The following is a 13,025-nucleotide window of genomic DNA, read 5'->3' on the forward strand; positions in this document are numbered from 1 at the left end:
AGTTGTCGGTAGTCCACACACATCCGAAGACTGCCGTCCTTTTTATCCACGAATATAGCGGGTGATCCCCAAGGTGAAGAGCTTGGATGGATGTATCCTTTCTGTAGCATCTCATCAAGTTGTTTATTTAATTCCACCAATTCTGATGAAGGCATCCGATAATATTTCTTGTATATTGGTGCGGTTCCTGGCACCAAGTCAATTGCAAACTCTAGTTCTCTGTCTGGCGGCATTCCTGGTAATTCCTCAGGAAATACATCTGGATACTCACTGACCACAGGAATCAATTCCACTTATTCAGCCACAGCTATGAAAACCATATCATTCTTGGGTATGCTTCTGCGGGCAAAAAAACTTGTGGTGCGACCTTCCTGACTTGCCATGGTGACTTCTCTGGTCACACATTTGATGCATACTTGATATTGGGTTAACCAATTCATTCCCAGAATAATATCCAATTTGTCAGAATCGATGACTATCAGGGACGTTGGAAACTTGACTCCATTGATATCAATTTCCAAATTACGATAAACCAGATTGCTTCGGAGCACCGATACCGGGGATTGTACCATCATACTCTTTCCCATAATCGAGCAAGGAAATTTGTTTTGGGCAACAAAACTCCGTGAAGAAAAAGAGTGGGAAGCCCCAGAGTCAAATAAAATTATTGCTGGTATGTTATTAACAAGAAACATACCAATGACGACTTCAGGGTCCTCTTGGGCTTCGTCGGCGGAGATGTGATTGGTTTGTCCTTGGATGGCCCTCAGGACAGAATATGGCTCCAGGTGGTTGACTTGTGATACGTCTCCAACGTATCTATAATTTTTGATTGTTCCATGTTATTATATTATCTGTTTTGGATGTTTAATGGGCTTTAATATGCTCTTTTATATTATTTTTGGGACTAACCTATTAATCGGAGGCCCAGTGCCAGTTTCTGTTTTTTTGCCAATTTTAGAGTTTTGTAGAAAAGTAATACCAAACGGAATGAAACCTTCGCGATGATCTTTCTTGGACCGAAAGCAAACCAGAAGACTTGGAGTTGAAGTCAGAAACGCCATGAGGCGTCCACGAGGTAGGAGCGCGTGCCCAGGGGGGTAGGTGCGCCCCCACCCTCGTGGGCCCCTCATAGCTCCACCGACGTACTTCTTTTGCCTATATATACTCTTATACCCAGAAACATTAGGGAGAGCCACGAAACCACTTTTCCATCGCCGCAACCTTCTGTACCCGTGAGATCCCATCTTGGGGCCTTTTCTGGCGATCTGACGGAGGGGGAACCGATCACGAAGGGTTTCTACATCAACACCATTGGCTCTCCAATGAAGCGTGAGTAGTTTACCACAGACCTTCGGGTCCATACATAATAGCTAGATGGATTCTTCTCTCTCTATGATTCTCAATACCAAGTTCTCCTCGACGTTCTTGGAGAACTATTCAATGTAATACTCCTTTTTGGTGTGTTTGCCGAGATTCGATGAATTGTGGATTTATGATCAAGATTATCTACGAATATTATTTGGTTCTTCTCTGAATTCTTATATGCATGATTTGATATCTTTGCAAGTCTCTTCGAATTATTGGTTTAGTTTGGCCTACTAGATTGATCTTTCTTGCCATAGGAGAAGTGCTTAGCTTTGGGCTCAATCTTGCGATGTCCTTTCCCAGTGATAGTAGGGGCAGCAAGGCATGTATTGTATTGTTGCCATCGAGGATAAAAAGATGTGGTTTATATCATATTTCTTGAGTTTATCCCTCTACATCATGTCATCTTGCTTAATGTGTTACTCCGTTTTTATGAACTTAATACTCTAGATGCATGATGGACAGCGGTCGATGTGTGGAGTAATAGTAGTAGATGCAGAATCGCTTTGATCTACTTGACACGGACGTGATGCCTATGTTCATGATCGTTGCCTTAGATGTCTTCATAATTATGCGCTTTTCTATCAAATGCTCGACAATAATTTGTTCACCCACCGTAATACATGCTATCTCGAGAGAAGCCACTAGTGAAACCTATGGCCCCGGGTCTCTTTTCCATTATATTGCATCTCTTTAAATCTCATTTACTATTTTGCAATCTTTACTTTCCAATGTATACAACCAAAATACCAAAAAAAATTACTTTATTATTTCTATCAGATCTCACTTTTGTGAGTGACCGTGAAGGGATTAACAACCCCTTTATCGCGTTGGTTGCGAGGTTCTTGATTGTTTGTGCAGGTATTCGATGACTTGTGCGTCGTCTCCTACTGGATTGATACCTTGGTTCTGAAAACTGAGGGAAATACTTACGCTACTTTGCTGCATCACCCTTTCCTCTTCAAGGGAAAAATCAACACAAGCTCAAGAGGTAGCAAGAAGGATTTCTGGCGACGTTGCCGGGGAGATCTACGTCAAGTCAAGCCATACCAAGTACCCATCATAAAATCTTCTCCCTTGCATTACATTATTCGCCATTCGCCTCTCGTTTTCCTCTCCCCACTTCTAAAATGATTTTCGAAAAGATTTGCCTTTTCATCGCCCTTCTTCTGTTCGATCTTTGGTTTGCTTGTGTTACCATGTGCCATCTTTCTGCTTGCATCTTCGCTTGCTAAAAGTTTATGGATCCCCATCCACTTTCTAATCTTTTTAAGAGATCCAATTATGATGAACCAATTGCTAGTGAGTTGCGTGCACTAGATTATCTTTATGAGATTTTGCTTGAAATTCTTGAATCTGGAAATTGTGATGAAGTGCTTTACGAAGAGATTCACGATAACTCCTTGAATAAAAAGCATGATTGCAACAATTTTACAATAAATTCTATTGATATCAGTCCTGCTAATAATATTCAAAACCCTAAGCTTGGGGATGCTAGTTTTGCTATGTCCACTACTTGTTGCAATGATCATGATTGGGGTGATTCTTCTTATGATCTTGAAAATTTATTTAAGCCCCATGATGAATATGAGATTGATAATAATGTTTGCAATAATATTGAAAATGGGTTTGGAAGAGTGTCAACTTTAGATCAGACATATTTGGAGAATGTTCAATCATATGAAATTTTTGATAAAAGTGGGTTTGGAGAGGTCATGACTTTAGTTAATGTTGATCCCACTATTTTGGAAGAGTGTCAACTTTGCATGCATGTGGATCGTGTTGATAATATGTTATGTGATAGCTATATTGTTGAATTTTCTTATGATCCTACATGTAATTATTATGAGAGATGAAAATATGGTTGTAGAAATTTTCATGTTACTAAATTACCTCTCTTCATGTTGAGATTGCTATCGTCTCTTTCTTTTTCCTTGCTTATGCTTGTTTATGCTAGACTTGATTTGTTTGCTTATAAAATGCATATGCATAAGAAGTATGTTAGACTTAGATGTGTTTGTCACGTGTTTTATGATGCTCTCTTTGTACTTCAATTCTTCTCTTTTATGTGAGCATCATTGAAATCTCAATGCCTAGCTAAGGGCGTTAAACGATAGCGCTTGTTGGGAGGCAACCCAATTTTATTTTTGTTCTTTGATTTTTGCTCCTGTTTAGTAATAAATAATTCATCTAGATTCTGTTTAGATGTGGTTTTATGTTTTAATTAGTGTTTGTGCCAAGTAGAACCTTTGGGAAGACTTGGGTGAAGTCTTTGCGATCTTGCTGTAAAAAACAGAAACTTTTGCGCTCACGAGAATAGTTGTCATTTTTTACAGAAGAGTAATTTTAGGTTGATTATTTTTGAATATAATTAATAGACAAATTCCTCACGTCCTCCAATTTATTTCAGAATTTTTAGAGTTACAGATGTATTCGAAAGTTATAGATTGCTACAGACTGTTCTGTTTTTGACAGATTCTGTTTTTCGTGTGTTGTTTGCTTGTTTTGAGGAATCTATGAGTAGTATCGGGGGGTATGAACCATAGAGAAGTTGGAATACAGTAGGTTTAACACCAATATAAATAAATAATGAGTTCATTACAGTACCTTAAAGTGGTGGTTTATTTTCTTATACTAACGGAGCTCATGAGATTTTCTGTTGAAGTTTTGTGTTGTGAAGTTTTAAAGTTTTTGGGTAAAGATTTGATGGATTTTGGAATAAGGAGTATCAAGAGACTAAGCTTGGGTATTCCCAAGGCACCCCAAGGTAAAATTCAAGGACAACCAAAAGCACAAGCTTGGGGATGCCCCGGAAGGCATCCCCTCTTTCGTCTTTGTCTATCGGTAACTTTACTTGAGGCCATATTTTTATTCACCACATGATATGTGTTTTGCTTGGAGCGTCTTGTATGATTTGAATATTTGCTTTTTAGTTTACCATAATCATCCTTGCTGTACACACCTTTTGGGAGAGACACGCATGAATCTGAATATATTAGAATACTCTATGTGTTTCACTTATATCTTTTGAGCTAGACAATATTGCTCTAGTGCTTCACTTATATCTTTTTAGAGCATGGCGGTGGTTTTATTTTATAGAATTGATATCTCATGATTCACTTATATTATTTTGAGACTCCTTTAGAACAGCATGGTAATTTGCTTTGGTTATAAAATTAGTCCTAATATGATGGGCATCCAAGATGGATATAATAAAAACTTTCACATAAAGTGCATTGAATACTATGAGAAGTTTGATTCTTTATGATTGTTTTGAGATATGAAGATGGTGATATTAGAGTCATGCTAGTAGAGTAGTTGTGAATTTGAGAGATACTTGTGTTAAAGTTTGTTATTCCCGTAGCATGCACGTATGGTGAACCATTATGTGATGAAGATGGAGCATGCTTTATTTATTGATTGTCTTCCTTATGAGTGGCGGTCGGGGACGAGCGATGGTCTTTTCCTACCAATCTATCCCCCTAGGAGCACATGCGTAGTACTTTGTTTTGATAACTAATAGATTTTTGCAATAAGTATGTGATTTCTTTATGACTAATGTTGATTCCATGGATTATACACACTCTCACCCTTCCACCATTGCTAGCCTCTCAAGTACCGCGCAACTTTCGCCGGTATCATACACCCACCATATACCTTCCTCAAAACATCCACCATACCTACCTTTTATGGCATTTCCATAGCCATTCCGAGATATATTGCCATGCAACTTTCCACTGTTCCGTTTATTATGACACGCTCCATCATTGTCATATTTCTTTGCATGATCATGTAGTTGACATCGTATTTGTGGCAAAGCCACCGTTCATAATTTTTTCATACATGTCACTCTTGAATCATTGGACATCCCGGTACACTGCCGGAGGCATTCACATAGAGTCATATTTCGTTCTAAGTATCGAGTTGTAATTCTTGAGCTGTAAGTAAATAAAAGTGTGATGATCTTCATTATCAGAGCATTGTCCCATGTGAGGAAAGGATGATGGAGACTATGATTCCTGCACAAGTCGAGATGAGACTCCAGACGAAAAATAAAAAAAGAGGCCATAAAAAAGAGAGAAAGCCCAAAAAAAATTAGAGAAAAAGAGAGAGGGGGCAATGCTACTATCCTTTTTCCACACTTGTGCTTCAAAGTAGCACCATGATCTTCATGATAGAGAGTCTCCTATGTTGTCACTTTCATATACTAGTGGGAATTTTCATTATAGAACTTGGCTTGTATATTCCAATGATGGGCTTCCTCAAAATTCCCTGGGTCTTCGTGAGCAAGCAAGTTGGATGCACACCCACTTAATTTCTTTTGTTGAGCTTTCATATACTTATAGCTTTAGTGCATCCGTTGCATGGCAATCCATACTCACTCACATTGATATCTATTGATGGGCATATCCATAGCCCGTTGATACGCCTAGTTGATGTGAGACTATCTTTTCCTTTTTGTCTTCTCCACAACGACCATTCTATTCCACCTATAGTGCTATGTCCATGGCTCATGCTCATGTATTGCGTGAAGATTGAAAAAGTTTGAGAACATCAAAAGTATGAAACAATTGCTTGGCTTGTCATCGGGGTTGTGCATCATTAAATACTTTGTGTGATGAAGATAGAGCATAACCAGACTATATGATTTTGTAGGGATAACTTTCTTTGGCCATGTTATTTTGAGACGACATGATTGCTTTGTTAGTATGCATGAAGTATTATTATTTTTATGTCAATATTAAACTATTGTCTTGAATCTTTCGGATCTGAACATTCATGCTGAAAGTGTGTTACATTGACTAGAGGGGGGGGGGGTGAATAGGTGATTTTTATGAATTCTTCATTAAGGAATTTCAGGGTGAGGAAATTCCTAAGTGAAGAACTACTTGCAGCGGAATAAGTACTCAGGTATAAGTATAACAGAGCAACAACAAAGTCATCATGATGAAATGAAAGACAAAACACAGAGTATAGGAAGCGTAAACATAGGATAGGCAGGATGAAGACAAACTAACTGAAGAAATAGGATTGAGGAATTAGAGAAAATCTTCAGTCAATGTCTTCAAATAGTAATGATCAGGTTCATCAACACATAACTGAGGAAATGAAAGGGTTGAGGAAATAGAACCGGTAGGCTTGGTGAAGACAATGATTTGGTAGACCAGTTCCAACTGTTGTGAAAGTTGTATGTCTGGTTGGAGCGGCCGAGTCTTTAAACTCGAGGACACACAACCCTCACCATATTCTCCTTGATCTAAGATCACACAGATCTCGCCCAACAGTAGTGGTAAGTCTTCACAGGTGACTTCCAAACCCTCACAGACTTGGTGACTCGGCAATCCACAATTCCTCTTGGATGCTCAGACCATGATGCCTAACCGTCTGGAGGATACACAGTCCTCAAAGGTAACAAGCATCGGTTCCACACAGGAACAATCTCTTCAGTGATACTCAATCACTTTGGGGTTTGTAGGATTGGGTTTTGGATTTGGGTTTTCCTCACTTGATGATTTTCGCTCAAAGTCCTAGGAGGAGTGGGATGCTTTCAGCTGAGAATTGTCAGTTTCTCTCGGAGCAGCCAACCAGCTAGTGGTTGTAGGGGGCGGCTATTTATAGCCTAGGGAGCAACACGACATAATAAGAAATAAATGCCCTTCAATGATATGACCGTTAGGTGGTAGGATATTTTGGGACAGCTGGCGCGCGGCACAACAACGGTCGGATTTGAGGTTTGAATTCCTTAGGGCTATCATGTTCCTCACTGTGTAGGCAATTCGCACTGGCGAATTCCTAACTCCTCAGTCAGAACAAATTCCTCAAAGACCAGAAGATCTTTGTCTCTGTCACTAAAGAAATTGACTGTACTGATATGAGATTTCCAATGGCTTCACTCGAAGGATTGGTTAGGTATAGGATTTTGAGATGAGCATCACATGGAAATCAGTTTCCTTAGTTTTACCTCGACCCCCTTTAACAGTACGGTGTTTCCTATGACTCAAGAAGAAGAAAAGAAACTACGAAAACAAAAGTCTTCATGCTTTAGATTCCTCGTATGAATATCCAAGTCTTCAAGGTCACACCAATTTCTTCACTTTCAAAGTCTTCAGGAGAACCAAAGTTTTCAGTCGAAGACATTCATTTTTAGGGGTCAACTTTCACTGTAAATATCAAACTCCTCATTGACTTATAGTGCCTGTGTACACTCACAAACACATTAGTCCCTTAACCTATAAGTCTTCAATACACCAAAATCACTAAGGGGCACTAGATGCACTTAAAATCTCCCCCTTTTTGGTGATTGATGACAATATAGGTTAAGTTTCAGCGGGGATAACCATATGAATTGAAAGTGCTCAACATTGAAGAATTTGATTGCAAGATATAGAAGAACTCCCCCTGAAGATGTGCATAGTGAGGAATTTGCTTTTGAAGCAATGCACATTTGAAGAGTAGAATCATGGAGATCTCCCCCTATATCTTGTAATTCATACACACATTTAACATATGGTATGAAGAATTTGAAATGCATGATGAAATATGGTAACTGATGTAATTCAGCATGCGTGCATAACATTAATGAGGAAATAGCATGCAGAAAACCATAGCAAAAGTATCAGGTCACCATCGGACTTAAGTTTACAACTCATTCAACAAACACTTCAGAAGAGCGAGAGTTGCAACTTAACAAAAAAACGCCCATATATATAGACCCGCTTGAAGACTAACTCAAATTTCTCCCCCTTTGTCATCAAATGACCAAAAGGGACGAAAAGTGAGGACTAGCGCCCCTGAAGAGTTTCATCACAAAGTCGATGGAGGAGCGCCAGCGTTGTTGGGGTCTTTTGTTGGAGAAGGGCCTGCCGCAGTGTCGTCCAAGTCTTCATATTCATCAGTCTCACAGGATGAGGAATATGAGCTGGGCACCAAAGGAGGAACTTCGACCTTCTTGAATTTCTTCTGAGGAGGCTTAGACCAGCCGAAGTCCTGCTTGAAACCCATCTGCTTGAGATCTTCATCACCATAAAGATGAGTCGGGACAGCCCAGGTGCAATCAAAAACTTCATTGAGGTAGTAGTGGGTCTTCTTCGTTGAATTATATGTGGCAGTCATGTTGTGAAGAATTGAACCAAACTGACGTTTGACCCATTTATGATTGCGATCGACCTTCTGATGAAGACTGAGGAGAAGCTCACGATCAGTCATCACCCTTGGAGCTGTGGCCTGAGGACTTTGCTTTGAGGCATTGGCGGCAGAGTCATGAGTAGCAGAGTCATCATTGGTGAAATATGAAGCAGCTTTGCAGAGCTGTCCATCCAATGGGCGATTACCCTCATCAATAATAGCAGTGGCCTTGCCCTTTTCATCAGCTGAGGAAAATGTTCGCTTGAGGACTTCAATAGGGGGCAAGTAACTGCCATGGTTGAGTGTGTCAGCTTTGTAGTTGAGTGAAGACCTTGATCTAAGGAATCTCATAATCCAAGGAGCGTAAGGCTTCAACTATAAGGGAGACATCACGACATTTGCCAAAGTCCTCATGAAAAAGTCATGGTAGTTCACTGGAATACCATGGATGATATTGAAAAGCAGATTATTCATGATGCCAACAACTTCTTCATCATTGGAGTCATGGCCTTTGATAGGACTCAAAGTCTTTGTCAGAATGCGATATACTTTCTTGGCACATATCGCAATTCCTTCACAAGGAACTTTGTCCTTGAGGCTTGACCAGGCTTCAGTGGTTTCATCAGAATTTGCATAAAGTGATCAGACAGTTCAGTTTCAGAGTAGATGAGACGTGCAGCTTCTGGGGAAGGACTGACAGGCATGGCACGAAGCAATTCAGTGGCCGGTGCCTTATAGTGAGTATTTGCTGTCATCCAGTCCAACACCCATGAGTTCACATCTTCAGCATTGCCAGTGATGTGCAGCGACGCATAGAATTGAAGAATAAGTTCTTCATTCCAATCACAGATGTCCGTGCAGAAGTTAAGCAGTCCAACATCATGAATAACAGCGAGGACTGGTGTGAAGCAAGGCAGTTGTTCCATATCAACATGATGGATATGCTCATGGTCGAAGACTTTGTCTTTGTTGAAGAGCGCTGAGGAATAGAAGTTGGCTTGGCTGGCAGTCCAGAAGCGCTTCCTTCTCAAACGAGTAGAGTCATATGGATTATAGTCAGTGAAGAACACATGCTCATTGAAGAAAGCATCAGCCTTGAATTTTGGAGTCTTGGAGAAGGGATTCTTCGGCTTTGGCTGAGGAGTGTCAGTCAGTTGAAGAATAACCTCTGTGATCTCAATCTCCGGAGCTGCAGGCTGAGGAATATCAGCTTCTGCTTCAGTAGCAGCCTCGGCCTCCATTTCTTCATCAGCTTTATCATCAGCACTAGTGGATGGAATCTCTTCATGAATGGAAGGGGTAGCATGAATTTCTTCAGAGCCCATCAGAACTTCAGTTGGTGCTGGGGACTGAGGAATTTGTTGGAGTGGTGTGAACAGAGGAGAGTTGGGGTGCTGACTATCCCAAAAATCATCGTTCATCACTAGAGTGGTGCTCCCAATGTCCACATCCTCATCCTCTTCCATTTCTTCAATGCCGGCCTCTTCAACTATGAACTGAGGCGTTGGCGATGATAACTGGGGAGTTGAAGTGATAGCATCCACTTCAATTTCTCCATCCATCTGCTCTGTGGAAGCAGCAAAGGGATCTTCTTCAGCAGATTCATCAGGAATCTCGTAATCTTCACCATAAGGAACAAGTTCCTTTGATGGCATGCTTGAGAGAGGAATAGCATCGATAGGGTTCTCAATAGAGCTCGTCAAAATCTTCGCCTTCTTGGGTGCTGAAGATTGTGAGGAAATAGATGCTTTCCTTTTCTTCAGAGTGGCTCGCTCCGCAGCTTTTGTTTTCTTCACTTCCAGAGTAGAAGGAAGAATTGGGCTTGGTGTTGGTGCAGGCGGAGCAGAGGGAGTTGGATCAATTTCTTCAGGCACAACTGATGCAGTTGGCCTGTCTTGTGCAGTTTCTTCAGGCACAGCTTCAGATTCTTCAGTTGTCCTGACTTGTTCTTCAGGCGCAACACTAGTGGTTGCCCTAGCAGTTTCTTCAGTGACTGGTATTTCTTCAGCCCTGGTGGTAGCAGTTTCATCAGCCGCCTGATTTTCATCAGCGGTGCTGGCATGTCCTTCATTCGGCTGGGCAGAAGCTTCAGCCGATGGAATCTCAAAGTGCGATGCATCAGCAACATTGGGGGTGAGTTTCTTCGCCAGCTTGACGAATCTGACCTTGGCTCCCATCCATTCAGCCTTATAGGCATCAAATTCATCACTGAGCTTTTTAATGTTTGCTTGTATAGCAATGAGTTGCTCATGCGATAACCTCAGAACGTTATCCTTCAGATAGTGCTGCTTCTTGTACTGGGCTTTTTTGGCAGCTCTGGCTTGATCAAATTTCCACTTTTCTTTAGTAATGAACGCTGTCAACATGTGACTTTGTCCAGGTGTGAGGTTTAGCTCAGGTAGTGGAGTGTTTGGATCTTTGTGCTAGAGGTCAATGAAGTCCAGGATCCTCTTTGGATCCAATAGAAGAGGCACAACACTCCCTTTGGCTCTAGTGGCCCTTTGCAGTCTATCTTGGACATTATCAGCCAATTCATCATCATCAGCCTCATCATCATCAGAAGGCACTTGAAAAGCAACTTGTTTCTTGTGAGGACTTGGTCTAGTGCCTCATCCTGCAGTGGCCTTAGTCTTCAGCAGAGTTGGGCTCTTTGAAGACAGATGAGGAGCAGTAGAACTCACCGAAGCTCCTGAGGAAATTGAGATGCCAGTGGTCCTTTGACACGTGGCGAGATGCACAGGTGCTGAGGACTTTGCAGGAGGAGCTGAGGGTTTTGAAGCCCGAGGAATTGGTGCAGCCTGAGGAATTTGCCTTGACGGCACAGAAGAGCCTGGCCGTGAGGGCATTGCTGAGGAACTTGGCCATGAGGGCATTGCTGAGGAAGTTGGCCGTGAGGGCATTGCTGAGGAAGTTGGTTTGCGAGCAGGCTTCTTAGGCATAGCCTTCTTGCTTGTGGTGGCCTCAGCAGCGGCAGCAACAAAATCTTCGTTGAATTTCTTCACTGCTTCTTTGGCCTGCTTGCCAACTTAGCTTGCCGCCTGGCCCACTCATCAGCATAATCCTCACCACGTTTAAGGCATGCTGGATCAGCTCTTTGGCCAGGTGCCAATGGGGGCCTTGAGCATGGATGGTGAAGAGCGAATTTCTTCATATATTTGGGAGTGACATATCTGTACTCCTTCCATTCTCGTGCCCATCTTCTTTCAATCCTTTGTATGCGCACTTTGCGCTCATTCTTGGTTTCTTTGCCTTTGGGTTGCCTCATCAGGCATGCAGTACCTTGAGTAAATGTCTTTAGGTATCTCAAACACAGTGTTGACTTCCAATTTATTTCCTCCTTTCTGAGGCCTTTTACCATCTGCCATTTTCTTCAGCCGAGGAATTTGAACAATAGAGTTCTCTGAAGAAGTGTGCAGCTTTTCTTCGAGGAACGCTGTAAATGAATGAAGTTGATGAGAACCTAGTGATTCAGCAACTGACATGTGTACCTGTGAACAGAGTATAGGTGCGAGGAATTTGGAGAGGTCATATGTGTTCTTAAAGTTTTTGCAAAACAGAACAAGTTTGAGGAAATTGACCAGTTGTGTCTTGAAGAATTTCACTAAGCGTTCTTTGTCTTAGATTCCAGAGTTGTGCGGATTTGTGAGATTCACAAAATTGAGGAATCATGAAGAAAAACGTCACTTAGAGAAACAGATCAAGAGCAGAAGATTTGTGCTAGGTGTTTAGAGTGTGAAATTTGAGGAATAACACCTTTTGAAGATTTGATGAAAATCATCAGTAGTAATAAAGGTAGTAAAAGTAACTTTTAATTACCCTTGATGAAGAACACGACGAACTGGAAGAGTAGATTGAGAAGTTCGTCGGCTCAGATCTTCCATGCCCTAACTTGGCGGAGGAAGATGTCTACGGCGGCGGCGGAGAGAAGATGTCCGCGGCCGGCGCGAGTACGACGACGACGAGGTCGAGGCGGTGAAGCTCTTCCTCACCGGTGACGATGGAAGTAGCGGTGGCGCTAGGTTTTGAGAGCTCGAGCGAGGGAGTGAGGTCGAGTGGAGTAAAAACAAAGTGAGGAGGGGAGGGGGTATTTATAGCGGAGGTGAAAAACCACTCGTCCGAGGAAATTGGACGAACGTGCCCCTCACCCTTCTCATTTGCGCGACATGTGTCACCCACGTATTGAGAGGTGGTGATTGTGTGAGATCATGGGTGAATAGATAAGTATATCATGGGAGGTGTAACGGTTTGAGCGGCAAAAAGCCGAAAATTCAGATAAGAATATTTTAATCGTTTCATTCGCAATTTCTTCAGCTGACAAGGACACACTGAAGAATTTGAACGAGTTTCAAATAGAACGCACATGAAGAATTTGTGAACACACTGGGTTGAGTTTAGCATAGAGCAGGAAAAGGGTCCGATCACATTCACTTAGCAGAAAAGTCAACTTGAAGAATTAGCAATAAGTGAATGCTGTAGAGGACATAAACTCAAATATATATATATATATATATATATATATATATATATATATA

Source organism: Triticum dicoccoides, chromosome 2B, assembly GCF_002162155.2.
Source record: "Triticum dicoccoides isolate Atlit2015 ecotype Zavitan chromosome 2B, WEW_v2.0, whole genome shotgun sequence".
NCBI lineage: Eukaryota > Viridiplantae > Streptophyta > Magnoliopsida > Poales > Poaceae > Triticum > Triticum dicoccoides.